The sequence below is a fragment of the Cinclus cinclus genome, chromosome 3 (genome assembly GCF_963662255.1).
Source record: "Cinclus cinclus chromosome 3, bCinCin1.1, whole genome shotgun sequence".
In the NCBI taxonomy this organism is placed as follows: Eukaryota; Metazoa; Chordata; class Aves; order Passeriformes; family Cinclidae; genus Cinclus; species Cinclus cinclus.
In genome coordinates this window covers 23,898,122-23,922,259 of record NC_085048.1, presented here as the reverse complement: position 1 = coordinate 23,922,259, position 24,138 = coordinate 23,898,122, and the positions used below count along the sequence as shown (strand labels likewise).

At 36.6% G+C, this 24,138-nt stretch overlaps 1 protein-coding gene across 1 annotated transcript in view; it reads right to left on the bottom strand.

Moving 5' to 3' along the window:
* FAM83B (family with sequence similarity 83 member B) overlaps positions 1 to 24,138 on the bottom strand; it is a 44,298-nt gene that overhangs the window by 13,821 nt on the left and 6,339 nt on the right. The window lies entirely within an intron of this gene.

Sequence of the window (24,138 nt, the reverse complement as noted above, 5' to 3'; positions counted from 1 at the left end):
TTTCTTGTGTTTTACTTCTCTCTCTCTCTCTCTCTCTCTCTCCTTTTACTTACAATTATTGTTACAACTACCAATAGTATGCCTATATTATTATTATATTCTACTTTGCTTCAATTATTAAACTGTTCTTATTTCAACACACAAGGATTTACTTCTTTCCAGTTCTCTCCTGCATCCCACTAAAGGGGTGAATCAGCAAGTGGGTGTGTAGAACTTTTTTGCTGACCGGGGTTAAACCATGTGTGTGCAGTGACTGGTTTTATGAGGAAAAGGAAACCCAATAAAAAAGTGAGGGTAAAAAAAGCAGTATGAATGCTGTGGAAAAACCTTCAAAATAAAATTACAGTATGCATAAAAAAAAAAAAATCAGAGAAAATTTTTGCACACACGGCTTCTCAATCTTTCATCATTTTCTCTAAAGCTAATGGCTCAAGAGCTTGAAGTAGCTAATAAGCGGACACAGAAGACCTAGAGGCACTCTTACTGGGACAAAGCCTCCTCAGCTTGGGAGAGCTTGGCTCAGGAAGATCAGCATGCTGAACACCAGCTACCAACACCCTTCAATGCACAGGGATAAAGTACGTCTGATTTGGAAAAGCAATGTCCCTTTAATGGTATTTTGGAGATAAACATAGAAATCTCGTGCTGTTGACATATCATTAGTAAATTGGGAAGAACTATGTTGAAAGGAAATAAGAGGAAAATACACTATGTAACTTCTAAAGGTAAAACTTTTATCCACTAGTTTTCATGAAAAGTTCCAATGAGATATCTCACGTGCAAATTCAAACCAAATAAAATCTTTCACAGATATCAGAGCAGATTTTACCATTTTCATTAATCTTTAAACTACCTGTATATCAACTTTGAAGGTGTAATTGTTAAGTTGCAAGTACTCATTCTGGAACTGAAATATTTACCTCACTCAGCTAAAATGCTATTGCATGCAATCAGGTAAAAGTTATGTCTCCAGTCAGTTTTACAAATTACCTGTTTTGAATCCCACCTGCTTAGAACTAAAATTTTGATTTAGGCCAAACGTATTTAAAACAATAGAAATACAAAAGAGAGATAACTTACATAAAATAAAAATAAAATAACAATGGAAACAATCAGTTAAGGTAAAAAGACAACTCCTGAATAAGAGAAAAGGAACTAACTTGACCTCTTCATTACATGTCACCTGTCAATAAATAGTCTTTACAAATCCATCAGTCAGAGAGGAACTAAATAGCATCAAAGAATCCCATTCTTCAAAAATATTAGGTAATGTGCCAATGCACCACCTAATTTTCTTTACTGACTTTTTGAAAGTAAAACCCAAACATGTTTTTCTTCAGCACAGATTATATTTCTTTATCTAATGACTGAAAACACAAATGTTTATCTTGACTCCAGGGATCTGATCACTTTCAGATTGTGCCTACTGCTTGGTCTTGTTTCTGAGATACAGTGTTAACTGAACGACTTATTCACCCTATTTATTTATCCATCTTGTTTCACTTGCATCTAAGAAGAAAACTGTCAAGACAGATCAAGTATGGTAGGTAAAAAGATCCAAAAATAATCTGTTTTCAAATAGTCTGTTTCATTACCTGCTCCCCCTTCCACTGAACTCCCTAATTTCTTCCTAGGCTTTCCTTTTCTTCAGATCTTCAAGAAATGGGTGCTCATTTTTTTTGCATTCTAGGATCAATTTAAATGTAAGAGAAATATCCTGAATGGATGCATTAGTGTACACTGATACAAGTACATGAAATATCCAAAACCCACAGCACAGCCCTCAAAAATAATTCCAACACTTTTCTAGGGTGGATAGCTAAGATATTCACATGTTTGCAGCATTTTGTGGCTGCAAATTCGACTAAACTGGAAAAGTTGCAGAAAAAAAGCCACAAGAACATGTAATAAAAACTAAAACCCAACACTTACTAGAATGACCAAATCTATCTCTATGAAGAGGAAGGTAGAGAACTAAACACATAAGCAAGTAGGCTAGTAAATTGGTGACAATAAGAAGGATGCATGTGCACTATTGTGCAGATATTTCACCTCGGAATGAACAGGGGGCTCTGTCTTCACTAGTAGAATTGTTCTTAAACCATTAGGCTTATTAAATCTGGAGTAATTCTGCAAAGCATTGAGTAGTCTTGAAAGAAAATGTAGGTTTCACTTCCAGTGTTGGAATAGGGATTATATTTTGAAACCTGAAGCTTGTGCTGTCTGAAGAGTCCTTACCAGAATTTGAGTACATAGATGCAAAGCCACAGTCGTGACCTGATGACCAAATGGGCATCCATTTGTGCATTCCCTACAAACCAGAGGTGACTCTTGAATGTCCCCATTAGGCTCCCCATTTACTCTTAGCAACAATCAAGACTCTTGAATGTCCCCATTAGGCTCCCCATTTACTCTTAGCAACAATCAACTGATCTATTAAACACAAACATAATTAGGCTCAGCTGCTGGAGAAGAGTGCCAAATTTGAACAATGCATATGATACACATTTGATACATACAATATGTAAAAGAGTCTTTAACAGTGATAATTTCTGCATAATGATTTACATAAACCAAAATAAATGTTTGACCATAAACTACAGGTTTTGATTCAGAAAGAGTGGATTCCATAAAGGTCATGGAATAGTCTGACCTTTAAATGTATTAAACTTTTTTCTTTTTTTGTTTTTTCTTTTTTAAATAGGGGTGTGTGTACATTTCCCCAACTTGCCCATTTTGCAGCAGAAGCATGTTTTGCACATGGGAAAATACAAAGCAAATATGGTATTCAGGGTCTCAGGTTTTGATCAATTAAGAAGACCAAGATTAGGAAATTACTTCAGTGAGGTATTCTATGATGTGTACCTACCTTTAATTAGAGCTGCAACAACAGCTGCAGGATTGGATTAGTTACTTGCTGCATCACTTTGGAAGAAAAGATTTCACTACTGTGTTTTTACATTTATTTTTTGTAATTGCAGAGCTAATTTCCACCCTGGCACTTACAAGAACAGAATAGTGAATTCCAGCAAGGAAGAAAATCTGATACAATTCAAACTGCAGAAATACATCAGAAAATTGCCTATTCCATAAATTCTGTTTCTTTTGGACATAACAATACTATCCCAAGTTAAGAAAACCTCCTCAAGGCAGAAAGCTCTAGTGTCATACAGGAGGCCTACTTAAAAACTGCCATTTTTTTGTCCAAAGCATATTTGTTTTACACAATGCAAAGATCTTTTTAAAAGGAACAACTCATGCTTTTGAAGCAAATACCAAAATGGCCTTCCAACCATTCCAGAAAAACTGGATGGGTCAGCAGTTTTTTGATGAAAGCAACAGAATTCTGGGAGAACTTTACAAACATTGTCAAACTGATTATCACCCTGATCAAAAATGACCCTCATTTGGGAACAGCTAAGCAAGTATGTTACACCTGCAGGGAGGAGGAGAAAATAGTTGGTACAGCAGACACTTGCTGTACATACCACATAACACTGAAATTATGCACAGCAAGAGGGAACTACAACCACCTGAGTATTAGATAGAAGAGCACATTTCAATGATCAACTAAAAGTGAAGACAGTGCAGAAAACAGTTTTTATGCTGGTTTTCTTTGCCCAAAATTAAGCTTAAATAATCTTTGATTGTCACTGCTAGTATTTTTATCTTATCTACCATTTCTTTTTTTTTTTTTTTTTTTTTTTTTTTAAGTGATGAACGTTTTTTAAGCTTAAAATTTGGTTTGGATGACATCTTTACAGAAGAAAGAAATCTGCTGAAGTCAATAAGCACAAAATTACTCCTAATAAATCTGACAGAATGCTCAAGTTAACTGAAGGCAGTAGAGTAGTAGGGCCATATGCTATTATTCTTCTTACTGTCTTGACACTAAGACTATTCTTTGCAACAGGAAAGTAAACTACACACTCTGCTTTGGCATTAAAAAAACACGTAAATACAAACAGGAAAGTATAATTTTGTTGAATATCACTATTTTTAATGCAAATATTCTAAACGGTATTTTCCTGTAAGCTGATTTGTTTAATTTGCATATTGGTGAGGAAAATGCCATTTTAAAGCTCAGCATCTCTAAACTACCATCACTTTACTACAGAGTTCTTTTCATTCTTTCAAAGTTCTTAATAATCCTCAATTTCAGTGAGTGACCGACTCCTACACAAAGTACCAGTGACAAGGTTCATGAAAGACACATACACATTTATTTTGAAGGTTAATAAAACACCTTCAGCTGTTTGTTTCAGCTATAGCTGAAATATCCTGCGTACCCTTGCTAAACAGGAGATTAAGTACAGGGTAACATGGCAACAGAGTGGATAATATGACACAGTAAATGGAGGCCAGTATTCAGTTCTGTGGCACCTATTATGCTATAGGGTAAGTTACTGTTAATTTGGGACCATCCACGTGCATTGTATTTGTTTAGATGGTTCTCACCTTCAGAAACTAACTCTACTCAGAGGCTTGTCTAGAAAGAAGTTGCCAATCCCAATAGTTGCACTACACATCTCTTGAGTGTGTCCAGGGGAGGGCCACAAAGAGGGCAAGTGCAGATGACATAAAGGAGCTGGATTGTTCAGTCTGGAGCAGAGATGGCTTCAGGGAATCTTACAGCAGTTCTCAGTACTATACAGGGAAGTTCTCAAGGGACAAAGTCAGGTTCTTTGCAGTGGTGGCGGGTCAAAAGACAATGGCCAAACTGAAACAAGAACAGTTCTTACCGGATACAGGGAAACCCCTTTATTCCCAAAAGGACACCCCAGCAGTAGAGCAGGTTGCCCAGAGCAGTCCAGTTTCCATCCTTGGAGGTTTTCAAGACCCAGGTGGATAAAGCCCTGGGCAACCTCTTCAGATACTACAACTAGCTATGCTTTAAGCAGGAGGCTGGGCTGGAGACTTCCAACTGACCAACTCGATCTTTGAGAGATCTTCACTCCCATCATTCTCAAAATGAAAGCAAATTTTGCCAAGTTTGGTAGTAATTATAAACTTTGCTGTGAAGCCTAAAGAAAACAGACTATAAAAAGAGAACACTGAGAAATAAAGGAGTTTTTCTGCTTTACATCTTCCATTTTTGATACGAAAAAGTAAGTGGATTTTAATTTTAATTGAGTTTTAGGATATCAAAATCAACCTTTTAATAGGTGTGTGCTGAAATTCAAGCATAAATGTAACAAAAGGCCTTTCCTGCTAGTGCTCAGTAAGTCTATTTTGTGAACCCTTGACGGTTTCATTATCTCAGCATTGCAACTTCTTTCACAAATATGAATTATGATTCTCTAGGTTATATAGTGCAGTGTGTGTCATTTAACAACTTCTTTGCTGTAAACAGGAAAAATACAGGAGTCCTCTACTAAATCTTCTTTAGGGCTTTACTGGAGACACTTACGAATATCAATAACCTAGTAAGGAATAATGTTGTGAAGCCCTACCCTACACTGTGAGAGTATTGATTTCTTGCAACCTACATGCAGCTTACTTTGGGCATTACATGACAAAAATCCATACTGCTGTGCAGTACTTTCAAATGGCACCACCCTTTCTCACCCCAAGAACAAAGAACCACATTTCTGACAGAATTATTAATTCTATTTTCATTGTTTTCTCTGTTACTCCAGTCTCCTTTTTGCTGACCTGTTTTGGGGATGATGTCCTTGAGGCCCAGGCTCAGTGCTATCTGAGTCTGGCCTTTCTCAGAGAGCAGGCAACTGCAGCAGTGCAGAAGGAGGATACAGTGCTGTGTACCATGCTGCTAGGAACAAGAGGCAGGCAGCAAACTGACTGCTGAGTTTCTGGCACCATAAGAGACAAATTTGGCAATCAAGGCAGACAACCTTCCCTCTAGTAAGCTAAACAGTATGTCCCACAAATTATTGTGGGTTTTTTTTTTTTCAGTTTTATTATGTTGGGTTTTATGGTTGAGGGTTTAGATCCAGTTTATGATTTCTGCAACTCATATTAATATTAGCTCCCTAATGAATAATCTGTTATCCTTACTTCCTGGCACTGTTGCTCAGACCAGAGTGCTTCTAAGACAAAAGTTCATTAATTTGGTATTAATCTTCAAAATCGGAGACAGCCCTGAAATGCTTTACACAACACATCCTTTTAATTGCAATGTCTACTTTGAAACTATTTGTGCTGGATGAATTGCTGAGATCTCACAATACAGTAACAGATGAGAAGTCTTGCAATAAAGTGCCAAAGTATAATATAATGAGAGAAGCCTTGCCTGTAAATACAGTCTAATACAATAACATAAATAGTAATCAACCATCTGAGTACTACCCATTCTCCTACAATTTCTGTGGCAATATAATGGAACAAATACTGAGATGATTTATACCTATGCAACATTCATGAAATTAATGTCACTACTTGTTGCATTGTCAGTACTTGTACTATCATCATAATTGACCCTCTGAGATCTTATTTAATATATTTAATTTAGCTCTACAGACACAGAGCGATATACAATTACTTATGCAGTGTACTCAGTAATGTTATTCCATTATTGCATTCTTTAAAAGCAATTTAATTAACTACAGGGTGAAGTCTGGCACTTCATTATTACAGGCAGCTACACCACCTCAGAATCAGCTCTCCTAACCTTTTTATCCTCTTTTTCTCCCCCTGCTCCAAAATATTTCTACCATTTATTCTGAGGATAGAAAACCACAGGCTCTCAGAACAAAGTACACCTTCTGTTCTGATCACCAAGCCTCATTTTATCATGTCATATATCACCTACAAAACCAAAGATTTTTAAAGCAAAAACTAAGTTTATATGGAACAAAAATTAACTTCCAACACGTACATTAGCAGTCTTCAGTAACCTCAACAGCTACTCTGCAACAGGATGTCAGAAAAGTTCAACACCAACAAAAAATCATATAAATAAGTTCACTGTCCAGAAAACTTATGGGAGTGAGCTACATTAATTCTATAAATGTGATCTTTATCTATGGGTTTGGCAGTTGCTATTCTGGCTGAAGGATTAGTGAGAACTCATTGTGAACTAACCAAATTACAGGAGACACCACCTCACTCCAGCCAGCAGCAGAGGCAGTAATTTCTCCGAAGCTTTACTTCCACATGTGCAGAATTGAGTGTCAGCAAGTCATGGCAAGGAGAAGATGGAAGGGGATATTCCAGGGATTCTTCATGGGGACTTTCCAAAGAGCATTTATAAACCTAATTCTTGGAATGAAGGATCTGCAAAGAAACAGCTGCTGCTCAGTGCTGGCACACCATAGACAAGAAAATATTTACCTAAATCTGTCAAAATCTGTCATGCATTATTAAAACAACAAGCGTTCCCAATGCTCAATTTTAACACTTTCCTCCCTACTTTCAGTGCTCCCATCAACAACTAAAATGCTTTTGGTATTTAGCAAGCAAGTATCTGTCACTGAGAACAGAAGCAGGCAGAGGTCCTACAGAGGACATAAGGCAGCACAGAAAATCCTTGGCAAGATGGAGAGAACTCATTAGGGACCTTACTCTGCCCTTTCTTCTCTTGCCATTGATATTGCTGCTGTATTCCCAGTGCCATGTGGGCTGCAGCTGGTTGGGTAGCAAGATTCTAATATTTTTATTTAGCTGTTCAGAATGTTCATATTCAGCTATTATGCTGAGAAGCTGCCAAGCTTTTTCTAAGGAAAACAAACAGAAAGGAAATGCCAGGATTTCTGACAGCCTACAACTCCGCTAAACCACTTTGGAAATTCATGACAAAAATGAAAGGTACTTCTCCAGCCTCTGGCTTTCTCTATGATCAATTTCAAAGACTTGCTGCTTCAGAGATATATTTTTATTTATTTAAAAGATTAGTAACAGCTTCAATACATGGTTCTTATGGGATCCCTTAATATTTAGTGAATGTTTAGGCTACTTGAATTAATATTATAATGTTTTACTTTTTATCTTAAATTTGTTTATAAGTAGAAGAACTTACTTATTCAAACAGTGAATAAAGTGAACAAACAGTGCACAACACTGTGACAAGCCTTAATTATTTTATTTAAAAGTCCCAGCAGTATGAGTTGACCACTACAATGTTAGAAACTCTTTCAATAGCTGAAATTATTATCTCACACCTGAGAACAAGGTAAAGGGACACCTCAAATGCAGGGAGGATAGGGGAAAGGAAAAGGGACAAAAACATTTTTTAAAATGTACTAAAATTATCCTTTCAAATTACTCCTGTTTAAAAATGCTCTTCATGCCACAGTAAACTAGATTGAGCATTAATACTTGTAAGGGCTCTTCTTGTGATTTCTTTCAAGAAGTATTAAAATAATTGACTGGTTATCAAGGAGTCAAAGTAAATGTATGAGATTTCAGCTAATCTAGATAGTAATTCCAGAGAATATTTTGGAGGTTTGACACTTTTACCAGTACATTTTGGTGGGGTTTCTTAGATTGGGAATGGAGATGTTCTGAGTCGGTCTGTCTTTCCACTGATTCACTTGATTTCCTCAAGAGTCCTCTATGCATTTTCAACACTAAACCCCTCCCTGAGAGTTTATCTATTGAAACATGCTGGACAATGTATAAAACCCCACAACAGGAATGAAAATTTACAGGCTGTAAACTTTAATCTATAACAAAGGCATGTCTTAAAGAACTTCGTTGGCATTTGTCAATTAATCACTTGGAAACAATGAAAGATTCTCTTTGTCAAAGGCAGATTTATAGGAAGAAGAGATGATTCAGACCATCTTTTCTAGACCAGTAAGGGTAATTTTGCTTTTAAGTTTGCTTTTGCAATAGCTGTGTACTATTTGTCATCTTTGACACCTTAATAGTTAAACTCTTTTCTGAAATGAAATTAAATGGGAAGAGCTCAATATCTAATATTTTATAAATAAGCTACATATTTAAAATATCCTGCATGGGTTTCAATGCTTCTGCTAGTGTGCATATGTATCAGACAAAAAAAATCCAGAAAACATAACTACATAGTTCAATTGTGTAATACTGCTTGAAATCCCTTGCTCTTGCTTACAAGAATAAGTAGGTACAACAGGTACAACTTGCACAGAAGAGAATCCAAAAAGAAAGGCAGGTATATAATACAGGGGCAGAAACAGTGCTGACTGACTCCGCAGTAGATGTTGGAAAATAATGGAGTTAGATGATAGCAAGTGTCTCAAAAACAGGAAACACTTATTTTTGCATTTCTATACAAATAAAATTTTGGTCTATCCAAGTCAGCAGACAAACCTGATGTGTTTCAGAGTGGCTTATAATTTGAAAAGATAGATTCAGGTATGCCTGTATGCAGTATGTTAAGCACAGTCCACATGGATGGCCTATCAACATTTTTAGCAAGGGGAAAAATAAAAGCATACAGTTGGAAGACTTGTAAGCCGTGCACTGTTAAGTCCATGAGTCCTATACCAGGGTGACCTCGCATCACATGAACACAAATTTATGCAAAGACTAATATTTTCTAACATGGAAGACATCGCATCCAAGAGAAAACAAGTCTATTTTTGTAGGTAGTTCCCAAAACAAACAAACAAAAAAAAACAAACCAAACCAAACCAAACCAAAACCAAAAAAAACCACCAAACAAACAAAAAAAGCTACATCACCAGATTTCAGATCAGTGAAAGGCTGCAGACCAATGAGCATGACATGACTGCATAACTGACTTAATGACCTTGCCGAGAAACAAGTCCTAATTGTATCATTAATTGTTGAAGGTTAGTTCCTCTATAGACATGCAAAACTTCTTCCAAAAGATATACTGCATAAGGAACTCTGGTAGAGAAAGTGTTTCAGAGATAAATGTAGAAGAAAAAGAGGAATAAAAAATTGGGAGTTTTGGCAGAAGACACTGTTGTATGTCCATAGAACCCCAAGTGAGAATAGAAACAATTCTGGTTAAAAACCTCCTCGAGTTCATGGTCTAGAGAAGGTAATACCAAAGTGAAGAAAGGAAGCTGCAACAGAGGCTCCTGTTAAGTCTTTGGAAAGTGGTGGCATAATTTGTCTTTAGGTTAAGCAGGTTAAGAAGGAACATTACAGTCTATTGCAACAGAGTAATATTTGTTGCAGCTGCAATTAGCAGACCTGGATGGTTCACATGCAAGACAGCAAAATAATTTTGTTGTTTGTCTTTTTTAATTAAACTTTTGAGTATCGGGGAAATAATGCTTATGGCCACAATTCAAAAAACAGCTTGATGACCCAAGCTTGTTGCTCAGCCTGACTTCTGACAGGAAAACTAACACAAGAGTCAATTAATACAGAAATGAAGGCTAATCACATATTTAGGGAAGGGTAAATGGGAAAACACCTTCACAATTATTGCTTATTTAATCCTTTTTTGACATGAAGCTTTTACATTCAGCTTCATACATGTGATTGAGAGTCAGTAATAGACACATGAGGTATACACACTTAAGGATTGATTATTGACTAGTTTAAAGCATTTGTCCAATGAAAACATTTTGATTGCATTTATTTCTAGCACCTGTAAGGCCCAATGATATTAAAGATTTTCATACTGCAGTCACAAAAGGGGAAGAAAACCCATTATAATTTACAGATTGTTATGGTCTATTTCTGTTCCCCCTTCCATCACTGCCTTTGCCTTACCTCCTTCTTCCCTCTACTTCCCCCCGACCACTTCACTCCCTTAATTCTTTCTTTCTCCCTTCCTGTCCCTTCTTTCCTCTTTCAAGGGAGGAACTCCAAACTCATTTAAATTTGAGACAGAATAAACCTAATATTGGATACTGCATGTGGGGTTAAAATAGGTTTCTATGCATTTTGTACAAGCTCAAAAATACTCTCCTCCTTCTTCCACATTTTATGACTATATCCTTATGATAGTCACAATAAAGTTTTTGGCTCCTGCTACAACTACTATTTGCTTCAATATCACTAATTTCTAATTCTATTGATATACTTAAATATGTTTAAGAAGGTCAACTCAAGTAGTAATACACCAGAAAAATGCAGAATGCGGGCTGTTTAAAATTACTGGTCACAGGTCAGTGATGGGTCAGTATAAAGGAAAGCCAGTGATCGTCTGGTATAAATAAGAAAGGATGAATAATGCAGGGTTCAGCTCTTCCAGGTTCTCTGCTCTCCTTTAACATTTTTCTACTTTAGCTACATGACTGAGTAAAATGCATTTATAAGTAAAAAAAAATGCCTGGGCAACTCCTGTGGTAACATTTATGTTGCAAAAAAAGCAACAGCAATTATGTCAGAACAGTATTCTGAAACATGTATCACAGACATAATGTATGCCTGCATGAGTTCATATGGCACATAGTTACATCTGAATGCCAGTAAAAAATCCAATCAGATGATTTAAACTATTTACTTTTTTTTAAACATGCTGCCAATTGAGCAGGAACCTTCCCTGAAACTCACGAGAAACAGATTGCACCACCTGCTCACAGAGCAGCCACAGCTACTTGTGCAACATATTGCTAATGAATGTGTGCTGGCAGACTGCATTTCAATTTCATCTATTTTTAAAGACAGGTTTTGAAACTAATTAATTAATTGTTGTCTGCAAATCATGTTCAGGTCCTCAGGTGAAATCCATTATCCTGGCATGCTATATTATTTATTATAGATAGGAAGGAAAAAGGGAAAAAAATAATTGCAGACTAGTCTGAAAGCATCAGCAGAATGTCCTAAAGATAAGATTAATCTTGTTAATAAGTACTTATGTGCAGCTTTTCAGGAAGAAAACAGATTCAAATTTTTATGCACAATAACATAAGGAGCAAGATGTCTGACATAGTAGGGAAGCAATTATAAAAACCCTGCTCAAACCTCCCGTGAAGCAAACTGAAATGAAGAAGATAAGTAATGCTGCAATTCTTGCAGCTCCAGTGGAGTTAATAGTGAATTGGAACTAAACCAGGCACTAAACAGAATTTAATTCCCAAATCCAATGCAGCAGTTAAAAAACAAAACAATAAAAGAATTACAAGTAAAATTATTATTAAAAAGTTATCATTTTAGTAGGAATGCTGTGCTTTAAAAATACTGTATTTATAAAGTTTATTTCAATTTTTAAATTCTTTAGAAGCTTTTTAAGTGTAACCTGACAATTCTTGATCGAGCATGAATCTTGCACAGGTAGTGAGGTATTTGAGGGAGTTGCAAGTCAAGGGATAACAAACGGAATTCAAAGACAGAAGCGAAAAATATCTAAAGAAACATTTCTTTACTTGTTTCTGCCAGGTTTTTGTTCAACTAATCCTTTGCCTCTATGTGAGCTGACTTTTGAAACCATCTCTGTCAAGCAAGAAGCAATACAGCTTTAGAATTATCTTGGTGACACTATTATTTTGTAAATACAGGTAGCATTAGCTTTCACTGATCTGCATACAGCTCTTCCACAAGACCATACACGCAGTAATTCATCACTTGCAATTTTATACTGCAGGTATACAAAATCAGAGGAAAGATTATTTGATCCTTGTGATAAAGTACAATCAGGTGCTTATAATACTCCATCTTTTGCATCTTTTACATTTAAATGTAAAGGTCTATTTTTAATGCTTACGAGTTTATTAAGTGTAGTCATGTTTTCTTAGATCAGAGCCCCAGGCCACTTCCAGGACACATTTGGGGAAAAGCAGACACACAGCCAGGTGCAAGACTTCCTTCCACAATCCAGATTCCATCTCCTCAGCCACAGATGGGCACTATGGTGTGCTCCTCTCATTTTTCTCATTCTCACAAGGATAGGATGCATAATGAAGCACTCATTTAAGAACCATTAAAATGAACAATTATTCAAATAAATGAGTTATCATTGTGCAAGTAACTGAACCCTTTAGACTCAACTGAGCTAGTGACCAAGTTAATGGCAAGTTAATAGGGTTTTTTTAATGGGTAGAAGAGAAACACGTTACAACAAGTCTTCCACTGTACAGCCTCGTATTTGAGAGCATTCCCCTTTCTACAAAATATTTCTCCTAATGTGTATTGCATGCCAGTTCACACACAAACCTCCCTACCCTCCATTTGGGTTAATGATAATCAGAGATCTGATCAGGAACGCTGCTGAACATCTGCAAGAAATGCAAAACTTGCTACAGCAAGGTGGTATTCTACACATCACAGCAGATACCTGCATTTAAGAATGGAAGAAGATCAGTCTCAGGGGCACCTACTGCAGCTCTTCAGTACCTTTCTCTGCAAGATTTGCTGCCTATTTGTGCTAGTGAATCCCCTGCAGCCACAGAACATTCCTACATTGAATATCTGTGTCCCTCAAGGGTATGTATGCTAGGAAACATGAGGGGCAGAGAGGAAAATTCACTTCTTTTGCCATCAAAAGTAGAATAAAAATAAAATAAAAATAAATTTTAAAAAATTTATAAAAATAAATTAATAAAAATAAATCCTTCTAATAAAAAGGAGCAAAAGCAGAAACACCACTGAGCAAACCATCCATGGATTTACATTATGACATGTTTTGCTGGCAAATTTGCTCTGCTGGAAAATGCACCAAGCATGCTAATAGCTAAATATACTAGATAGCTTTAGGTGTTTGAAGTAAGGATGGAGATGAGACCATGCAATATACATCTGTGGAGGAGGGGTAAACATTTTATTCCAAGAACACTTTGTAAAGTGCTGCTTTTTGATGCAAAATAGTAGCTTTCAAATAAATAACTGTTCTTACAAAGTACCTGTCAGGTCTCAGGAAACCTCTTCCCTAGAGTAACCTGCCCACTCCAAGTTCATGCCAGAAAGCGTCTCCCCATCCCAGACTGCTATGCTCCCTGTGCATGTGTGCATCCATGAAATCCACACTTTCTGTAGCACAATGTGCACAAGTGCATGTAGAGGATTGCACACGTGCACACACACTGACTGAAAATGCACATTTTATTATCTGCTTCTTTCCTTTAGACAAAAAGTTTCAAACCAGCACTGTATTGACAAAAGAAAAAAAGAGCAATCATTTCAGATGTAATAACAGGACAGTTTTTATCCTTTTTTCTTGCTCACTTAAAAAGATGTATATCTTTTCCTGCTCTTCAGTCTTTCCCTGTAATTCTGAATCTGCTTTCAGATGGTGCAGTGTACACTCACTCAGTATTTGAAATACAGCTGTCAGGAAACAATTTTTCAGAGAGTCTATTACAATTTTTGGTTTACTGTGATCAGCAGTTGGTAATTAAAAGATACTCCAGCCTCTTTTCAACCTTAGAAATGCAATATACATAATTTTCACTGGCACAGGAACAATTTTTGCAATGAAACAAGACTCAGGTATGCAGAAGTAAGACTTTCATGACACTTCTGTGAGTGACTGAAATGCAACCTGAATTAAAAACACGATTTCAAGTGAACAACAAAAAAGTTATTTTCTTGTTTCTCACTGATGCATAGAGGAACATTGTGAGAAAATGGTAACATCAGAAGATGAGCAGATAATGGGGAAATAAACAATTCTGTTTCATATTTGGATATTACTGCAATATTTCTGCTTGAATGCTCTAAAGCAAATAAACAATCTCATGGACAAAACCAGTACACAAAAGGCTGATGCAAAATACAAAGTTTTAGACCATTGGAAGCACCTGAAACAGGTAAATTTCAACATAAGCTCTTGAAACTGTGTTCCCCACCCTATCGTGCTAGGGCACGAGTACCCAAAACTATCTGTATGTCTTCACAAATCACTCTGAGATTATGTTCATATTTATAGATGAGGAGTGTGTGCTCTACAAGGAATTTGTATACAAGTCTTCCAAGTCCTAGACCAATACATTTAGTCAGAAACTTTTCATATTCAGCAAAAATAAAAACATACAAAACCCCCCATATTTCTAAAAGGATGTAAAAGACCTTGGAATGGAGAGAAATGCAGGGAACTAGAAAAACATGTATATCACTCCCATTTTATCCAATTCTATAAGATATTAGCATAGAAATGCATTTTTAATAATGTTATTTACAACCTCCCGAATCATCCGTGGAGCAACTGAAAAAACAGAAACTTACTGAAATCTGTTTCTACTACTTCTCTGTCATAAAAGACTCTGGAAGAATTACCAGCAAAAATAAGCATATTTTTAAATTCCTCTTAAATTAACACCTAAATGCACACAGAAAGCTTTTCCTCTGTAAAGCACAAACCATTCCATAAATGCAGGAATAACATATATATCTAAATAATATGTATTAATAAATAAAACATATATCTGTTTTTTATATATAAAATAATAAAATCATTTTTAGATCTATTATAAAAATATACCTGTTTTTATCTGGGAAACTGAACACACGGTGTGTGTGTGTGTGTGTGTGTGTGTGTGTGTGTGTGTGTGTGTGTGTGTGTGTGTCACTCTGCTGTCCTGTGCAAGGACACCTGAGTCAGCACATTGCTAATGACCTTTGCCACTGGGAACAGTGTGGTCACTCTAAAGTGGTGCTCTGAGGAGGTGAAGACACCCTGCTCCTCGCAGGTCCTTGTGATCCCTGCTGTGTGAGCAGATTCTCAGAGGCCAACAGCCAGGGCTTGTGGAGAAGCTGAGCATCCCAAGGTCCCTATGAAAGCAAACCCTGCAGCTACGAATTGGCCTGAGCCTCACCTCACCCTCCAGTGCTGCACTTAGAATTCTCTGCACCTTCTCTTTTGGCTGACTGTCATGTTGAGTGATGAGATACACAAGCAGAAAGCTCAAGCAGGCTTGGTCTGGGCTTGCAACCTGGGTTTCCTCAAGCAAATTCCATTATTTAGAGAGAAGTGATTGTCCAAAAAAAACCTTATCTCCTGGGCAATTATGAATTAGTTACCCAGAAGTGTTGATGGTAAGACTAGCACCCACCCGTTTTAAGGTCAGATTTATTCTTACTATCAGCTCTCGGAAGATGCAACACTGTCAGGCTTGTGTTGTGCTGGGAGTCAGATGCTGTTAACATTACAGTCCCTTCTGATATCAAAACCTGTGAATCTCTCAGTTTTATCAGTCTCTGCTGATTCTGCAGTCAGGAACGGCTACAAAGATGAATAGGCAGAGGCCAAACAAGCTACAAGCTTTTAAAGGCTGCAAACACTGACCACAGGCTCATGTTTACCCTGCTCTTTTTCAAAACAACTTCCAGTAAAATCAATTAGAAAATCATATCTGAAAAGGAGAGCAATGGCAAGGTCCAAGAAGAGGACACAAGAACATAGTACAAGCAGCAGCATATAATCAAGAACTACGGAAGACTGCTTTATAAAAAAAAAAATAGCATTCATTAAAATACCAGAATAACTGCTAGTCTTGGGGAGAGATCATGTCTCTATGAGTGAACTCACAACTAAAGGGCTGCCACTGGGATTTTGAGGGGAATAAACCTGGAGCATAGGAATTCTCACTAGACACAGAGCCACTCACTTCAGTTTCCCAGGCACAGAGAACCCCATGCCAATGCCTAAAAAAAAGCAAGGAAGTAAAACCTGTAGATTCTGTGAAACACCAAAGAGTATCTTAGAACCTGAAAACAAATGAAACATTTAAATTGAGATTTTCTTGGTTTTGTGGTTTTGAACAAATTTGAGAGTGGAAGGAAAAGAGTGTTTTTATTACCATTAAAATCCTTCCTGGACAACCTGCTGACCTTCAAGAGCCAACCATGACTTTGAAATTAATTAAACAGTCCTACATGAAATACCATTCTCCATTTCCATAAAGCATTAATTTAGTTAAATATGTTCATAATTACAATGAAAGATTTTTGGCATATATCATATTCACATTCACAGGTGTTCTGCTTTTCAGCCTGTGGCAGCTGCTGATGGCAAGCTTTTCAATGAAATTCCAGTGTGTGTGTGTGTGTGTGGATTTATTTATATAATATTTTATAATCTGTTAATGCAGATTATTTTAAAACATTTAATGTCATTTTTGACTTTCTTTTTTTAAACAGGTAAAATGATTTCTCTTATTTAGTTTATATATTTTATAAGCATAAAAATTGATCCAAAGAGGATGCTTTTCATTTTTGCTGTTTCAGGCCAAAATCCAATTCAGAGCCACAGATCAGCAATTTAAAAACAAAATTGGAATAGTTAGTGCTTATTACTTACAATGTAATTGCTTTATCCATGGCTGTTGGAAAAGAAAAAAAAATACAAACCAGTGTATTTTTACTGTAATTCAAGACAGTCAGTGGAAGTCACTAAAATTAGAAAAAAAAAAGTACTGGATTATCTCTATGTTACATTACTTTTTATATTTCCACATTACTTCTCAATAGCTTATAGTCTAGTCAAAGTGATTTCTTTAATAATCTCCAAACTGGAGTGTATTTAGATAATTTTCAGAAACCTCTCCACTGTTAGGACAGCAATGCCTCCAAACAGGCATTGAAAAAAAGGTGTTTTGAACCATATCAGGGACTTATTTTCTTTAGTGAAAATTTTAGATTCTTTACACAGATTCTGCCAAGACTGATCAAAGAGACTGCCCAGATTTAGATCTACAGAGTAAGGAAAAATTTTGCTTAAACCTATGTCTATTTCTTTTTGCATGCACTATATATATATTATGAATCTCCACACATGCTGTATGACAACAGGCAGCTCTAAGTTCCATTTGAGTTTTTGAAACTAGAAATGTGGGAAGGTCAGTGTCAAATGAAAGGCCAACAATGCCACTGTTACTTTTTTTTAAAAACAAGTCAGAAAGATTTCTGTATTTGGAATTAAAATGCCATTGCTTTTTGTTTCTCATTCAGTATATGTCCACAACAGGTAACTATAAATGTGCTCCTAGAATGTTTCAACAAATGTACTTAGCTGGAAATCCCCCCAAATCTTTAAGCACCTAGCTTTTTGTGGTATTTTCAAAGTAATTACATTCTATGAAAAAAAAATTCTGACAAGGATTATCTTCTAATGAGGCTTTCAGATGAAGTACTCAGCTTTGTAACTTTAGTGCCTGCATTAAAATACTGTTATTACATATTTCAGAAATTAGGTATTTTCCCTTTTCAAATTATTTGTGTTTTTGTTATGTGTAGTCTTCTACCTTAAAAATAGATAGGTGGGTTATGAACTAGACAGTAACACATTAAACTGAAATGTTTTCTTCTTTTACTTTATATCTCAAAGGACTACTTTGTATAATTAAATTTAGCAAATAACCTCCTCGGACAGTATGAGCAATGTCTCTGCACAAAGTTTTGCAGACTATGAAATTCTGATCCCTGGAATTTTTTGAAACACCACTCAGAAAAATCAAAATAGGCAGACCTACCTATGTACATATCATTTTGTATCAACATGTCATAACTCTCCATTTCTCGAGGTAATTGTTTTGTTTTAATTTAAGAATATAGAGCATTTAAAAACAAAATCCATAAACTATTTTGGACAGTTCTACCACAATAACTAAATTTCAGATGTTCGCTTCTTACCGGTTTTTCTTTTGTTTTTCTTACTTGCATGGCAGTATGCATGAAAAAGTGGACGTGTGGTTTTTGCAATACATTTTGCAATCATTTTTAAAGCCTTAGGAATACAAACTGAGAAACTTTTCCATGGAATTTTCCTTGCAGTGTACATAAGTTCAGTAAACATTGTGGCGGAATATAATAAAGCCTGTATCCCCCATATAAACTGTTTGCTAGCAGAGGACTTAATCATTTTGGTTGAGGTTATTCATAGGAAACTATAGAATTAATTTTTCTTTGATAGATATTCTATATAGGCAAAATCTGTTCTTGCTTTTTATGTATCAACACGATAAATTAAGTCTCACTCTTGTATTTCTTTTGAAGGGACCAGCCTATGTTCTATAACATTCATATGTTTATCCATCCCACTTCTGCAGGACCTGGGCCTGAATGCAGGGATCAGTAAAGGGATGGAATAGCATCTGGGGAAAGGAAAACATTGCATTGGTTTCATGGCTTTGCTTGGCTTTCAGAAATTCAGTTATTCAACACAGTTCTTATTTAGAATAAAAGAATTACAGCAGTCTGCTTGGACACATTATTATTATTTTAGTTGCTCACAGTGGATGCAATCAACTGAAGATGTAGCTTATTTTGGACTATAAATGTACTGAGGCATGATTTAAGTGAAAGAGATTAATTAAACATTCAAAATCAGATCCTTAATGATATATAGCTATATCCCTAGGCATCAATCCTGCAAACATATGCATGTTAAGTTAATAGAACTTCTCATGTACACAAATTACAGTATTTAAATCCTCCCAGAGTTACAGATCTAATTTTGCTTGAAGAAAAAAGTGTCTTCATTGAGCAGATATTATATTTTTGTCTCTCTGTCCTTCACTAAATATCCCCCCAAAAATTATTTTCAAGTTTTATTAGATATATTGTTTGATAAAACATGATGAAAAGCAACTGTGTATACAAGTCACGATTGTAATTAAATAGCCTACTGTCATTTCTGATACACAACTGCTCAATCTCTAAATGTTGTAACTTTTGCCAAAAAACATCAGTAAGATAGTCCTGTTCAGAAAATACACCTTCCCAATATTTAATGTCAGATATGCAATTTATAATAAAAATCAGAAACCTGGCAATAAAATTGATTTGACTAGCAATTCAAATCATTGCTGTGTTTCTAACATCATGTTGGTGTTTTACAAGTTCTTATTGGGAGTGACAGAGGAGGGAAAAAGACACAAACACCATGCTGCAAGCACTGTCTTCAGGTATGCTGACTGGCACCCTCTAGGGCAGCCACATTTCTTCACTGACCTCAGAGGGAGATATTGTTGCCAGATGTCACACCTGAAACTGTTTTCCAGAAAGATGCTGGAAGTGTCTAGAGCAGGCAGCAAATGTTCACCTCTGTCTGAGGTGTGCAGTGAAAGGAGAAAGGACAGAGGAGATGGGGCTGTCCAGGGGACAGAGCTGGAGACGGGGGCAAAGGGGGAGGAAAAGGAAAGAGGAACTATGACCAAAAATGTATGTATGACAGTTTCCTGTTATCCTGTAAGCATGGTCACTTCATATACACAACTTTCATGCCTTACTCCCACTCCTTTGATACAGATTGTCAGGGAGTAACTTCGGACCAATACTCACCACCAGAGTAGAGCCCAGCTGATTCAAAGATCTCTCTTATGTCTTAAGTTGTCCCCTTCCACATGATGTTCTAAGAGACCAGTAACCCCAAGCTGCCATCATTTTCACCCTGGGCACAGGCTCCAGAGTGTTACAGTCCCTCAGAAGGTCTAAACACTGTTTAGTTGCCACACTGCTTTCTAATAAGAATCAACTAAAAGGACTGTCAGGATCCCTGCTCCCCTGACAAGCCTCTTTCTCAAGATCCAAGAACAGCACATCTTTTCCTTCCTTTGTCCTTCTTCCTCCAAAAACCACCAGGAGCTCTGGCTTTGAAAGGCTCTGGCATGTATACAGAAGAGCTTCCTGAGCTCTCAAGAACTCATTGCAAAGACACTGTTTAACTCCTCTAACTTCAAGATGAAGGACAGAGCCTTTACTTTGGACAGAAATCCTATGATTTGCAATATCATATCATGGCACTTCAGATCTTGACTGAACTTTCATCATTAAACTTATGCATAAGAAATGAAATCATCTGGCTAATGAGATTTCTGGCACAAGCAGTTTACTGATATTCAGTAATCTAGAATTCAATAATGGAATAGATGATAGCATTAGTGCAATCATTTTGTGCATCATAAAATCCTTTAGAAAATACAGTGATATTACTGGTGCTCGTGTTATGTTGAAACATGAAATAGGGTGATAGCAAATAAATAAACAAATAGAAGAATAGGTCCCAGTTTCATCTCTATGCTTAGTCTTCTCATTTAAAAAATATATCCTCTGAGTGAAAAAACAGTTTTGGTTACATTTTAAAGCAACTTCCTGTAGACTTGTTAGAGTACATACTACTATAAAAGTTAGACCTGTAGATGGCTGTATTTTTAGGCCCATCTTCAGCAAACAAAGGCTACTGATCTCTAGCGACACATTCTGTGCAGCCACATAGGCCTGCCTATTATTTAAACAAAAATTCCACACCCTTAAGAGTGACTTTTCAGGCAATTACTGCATGCCTGTGCTAACTCGCCATTAGTCAGTGACAGGAAATTATCAGAACAGCATACAGCTTCAGATATTACTGTGCTCTGTCATGCTGCATGGAGACAGTTGCTTTGACAAGCAGCATCTCCCTGGCATTTGAAGCAGATCAGTTTTGCTGGCTTGACACTTTCTGCCTCTGATGTCTCTAATCAGAAGGCACAGCTCACTAGCAGGGTGTTCTGCACAGCTTAAGAGCTTAGTCCCTTAGTGGGCGTCCCTTGAGAGAAGTCCCACTGGGAATCATGGTTTTCTTCTGTGTTGGTCATTTCATCGATTTTATCCTCAGTATAATTTCTTCCTTATCAAGCATCAAAAGCCTAAAGAAAAACACTAACTACAATGCCTTCTGTGGGCTGATGCCACTCAGATTCACCTGAATTCAAAGGTAATGTCTTAGTGCTTTACCTAGTGCTTAAGCCATAAAGGGAACTTATTGAGCTGAAGTGCAGCCTTCTTGGCAAAGAGTGCCTGCAGCTCCAGGAAACAGCATGAAAATAAGGCTGAGATGTTATATCTGCTGTTTGAACTGAAGGCACACCTATTTGACTACCTGAGCACACAATCTTGTGCTACTGTGCAAGCCTGATTGCTAGTGGATGATGCAGATCTCAAAGTTTTCTTTTCATCTCTAAGAGATATGGTGCATAACTTCTCATATTATCCTATCACCCAGCTTTGTCTCTGACAGCAGGATCACTGGCAGAAGTGAAAAAGCCTGAAGGGATCTGGTGCTGGAGTTAGCAAAAATCCCTGGATAAAAGATGCACCAAGAAGCTTTCTGAAGGCAGCTACATGCCCACACTCCTTGCTGGGGAAAGCAGGGGTCATCAGGGACCCTGTTTTTGAGGAATCTTCTGTTCCCTCACACCGTAAATCTTCTGGGCAGTCAACACAAGCACTCCAGACCAAGAGACAGAGCTGGCTAAGATAACCCTCTCCTAGATAAGGTATGAGAGCACCCTGTATACGTCACACCCTCCTTATCTGAAGCTAAGAAATGCTCCATGCTTTTACAAATGTATTTGAAAAGTAAGCATTATACAGCTATGGTATGCAACTTCTATCAGGGAAGTACTGATGTTCATCAAGAATTAGTTTGCATAATTGCAAATGCACAACAGTATTTTTATCAAAAACTAAAACCATAGAGGCAAGAAAATAAGAAATGGCCCCACCTTGCTCTGAGTACTGTTTGCTAATGTGCACTATTCTCACACTTTTGTTTTATAACTGTGTCTTTAAAAATAAATTGTGATTTATATTAATTTAATGCTCAATGTCTCTCAGGAGTCTCATTTACAAAACTGCAGAGGCTTTGCTTATGTTCTTTGCTGGCTAAGGATAAAGGAGAGCACATAAATTCTGAATCTACTGTTTATATTGTATTAGTGGTATGTCTGTACTGGCTGGTACCAAACAGGAACAGATTACAACATCACCAACATGTACGATATACAGACACGCAGTGAAACATCATAATGTTTACAGCTTCAGAAAACAAACACCCAAGATATGGGAAAAGATGACAAACTAGGGCAAGGAAAGCAGAGATAGTTCAGTTGCCTATAATTCTGTATTTATAATGCAAATAACACTACTATAAATTCAGCTGGCTTACTGAGCAGCAGACTGTATACTGAAAAATTTTTAACTGTTGATCAAGCAAGCCATGGCCAGATCTTGCAATTATTTATTTTGAACAGCTCTATTGAGGTGAGTCATTTTATGGATGTCTGCAGATCCTACACTAAAATAGCAAGCTCAGCACCAGTTACACCCTCTTATGGTTATGATGGCCAATGCTTCCTTCCTTCCAAAGGTAAATTACAGCAGGGTTTTACAGAGCAAAAGCCCTCTGAGGTCTCAGGCATGCTGACAGCATTTCTGAAAATGTGGACTTTAACTTCTCTTGCAATTTTATTGTATCTGTATTTGAAAATGGTTATAGACACACTTTATCAACAGGCTAAAATGGAAGGCATGACTACACAGCTATGTAGGGCAATGTCTGCATTTCTTTTAGAGAGGTAAATAATAAAGTGTACTTTGACTCTTCTATCATCTGTGCTGGAATACTTGCAGTACTCCTTGAAGAAAACAATGAAGCACTAAGCAAGTTGTTCTGAAATAATTATAAGTGAAGTAGATACTTGTACTCAGATCTGATATATGAGGAAACTTAATGCATGTAATTCACTGGCATGCAATCCCACTCCTTCCAAAAAGAAGAATGGGAGATTTTGAACTTTTTTTGTTTTGTCAGCACTTCACCACTTTCAATGTAGGTTCTGTCACATTGTGCTACACAAATACTGCTTCAGGACTACAAGTATCTGGACACCAAGCTATGCTCAGTTAAAATTCTACCACAGATAATATAGTATTTTCATTTCCAAATTCTGATATATAATAAATTCAAAGTTTAAAATTACTCTAAATGTGTCCCCCTCAGAGCACCGTTGGCTGTGCTGGAAAGCTATCATGAGTTCAAAAGCTAAGCTAAAACTGCAAAATATGAAAAAAAGGCTTATGGATTTATGAATGTTAAGTGATTAAGACTGTAGTTCTTCAGGCAAGATTGTTTCCTGCTGGAAAAGAAAATCAGAAAAATGGAGATCTCTCCAGGAGTGGAATTCAGATGAACAAAAACAGCACTTCAACATTATGAGTATTTTTTGGACAAGCAAGAAAAAGAGAGGGACAAAACCCAAATACACTAACCTGGGCACTGAAAGAAGCATTCTGCCTGGGCAAAATTATTTTGCATCAACAGTTTCATATTTATAGAATATTTTGATCTGTAATTGCTTCAGCATAATGTAGTGCAAAGTTATTGCTGAATACGACAAAGAACACTTTAATCAACTGAATGTGCAAAAAGCATAAATGACTTCTTAATGGCACTTTTGTTTTGACTGACAGAGATTTATGTCAACAAGAGAAGATGTTTTAATGAAAGGAATTGCTACGAAATGTATGTGCATGCTCACTTCTCATATGCCTGTGAATGAGATAGACATTAATAAAGAA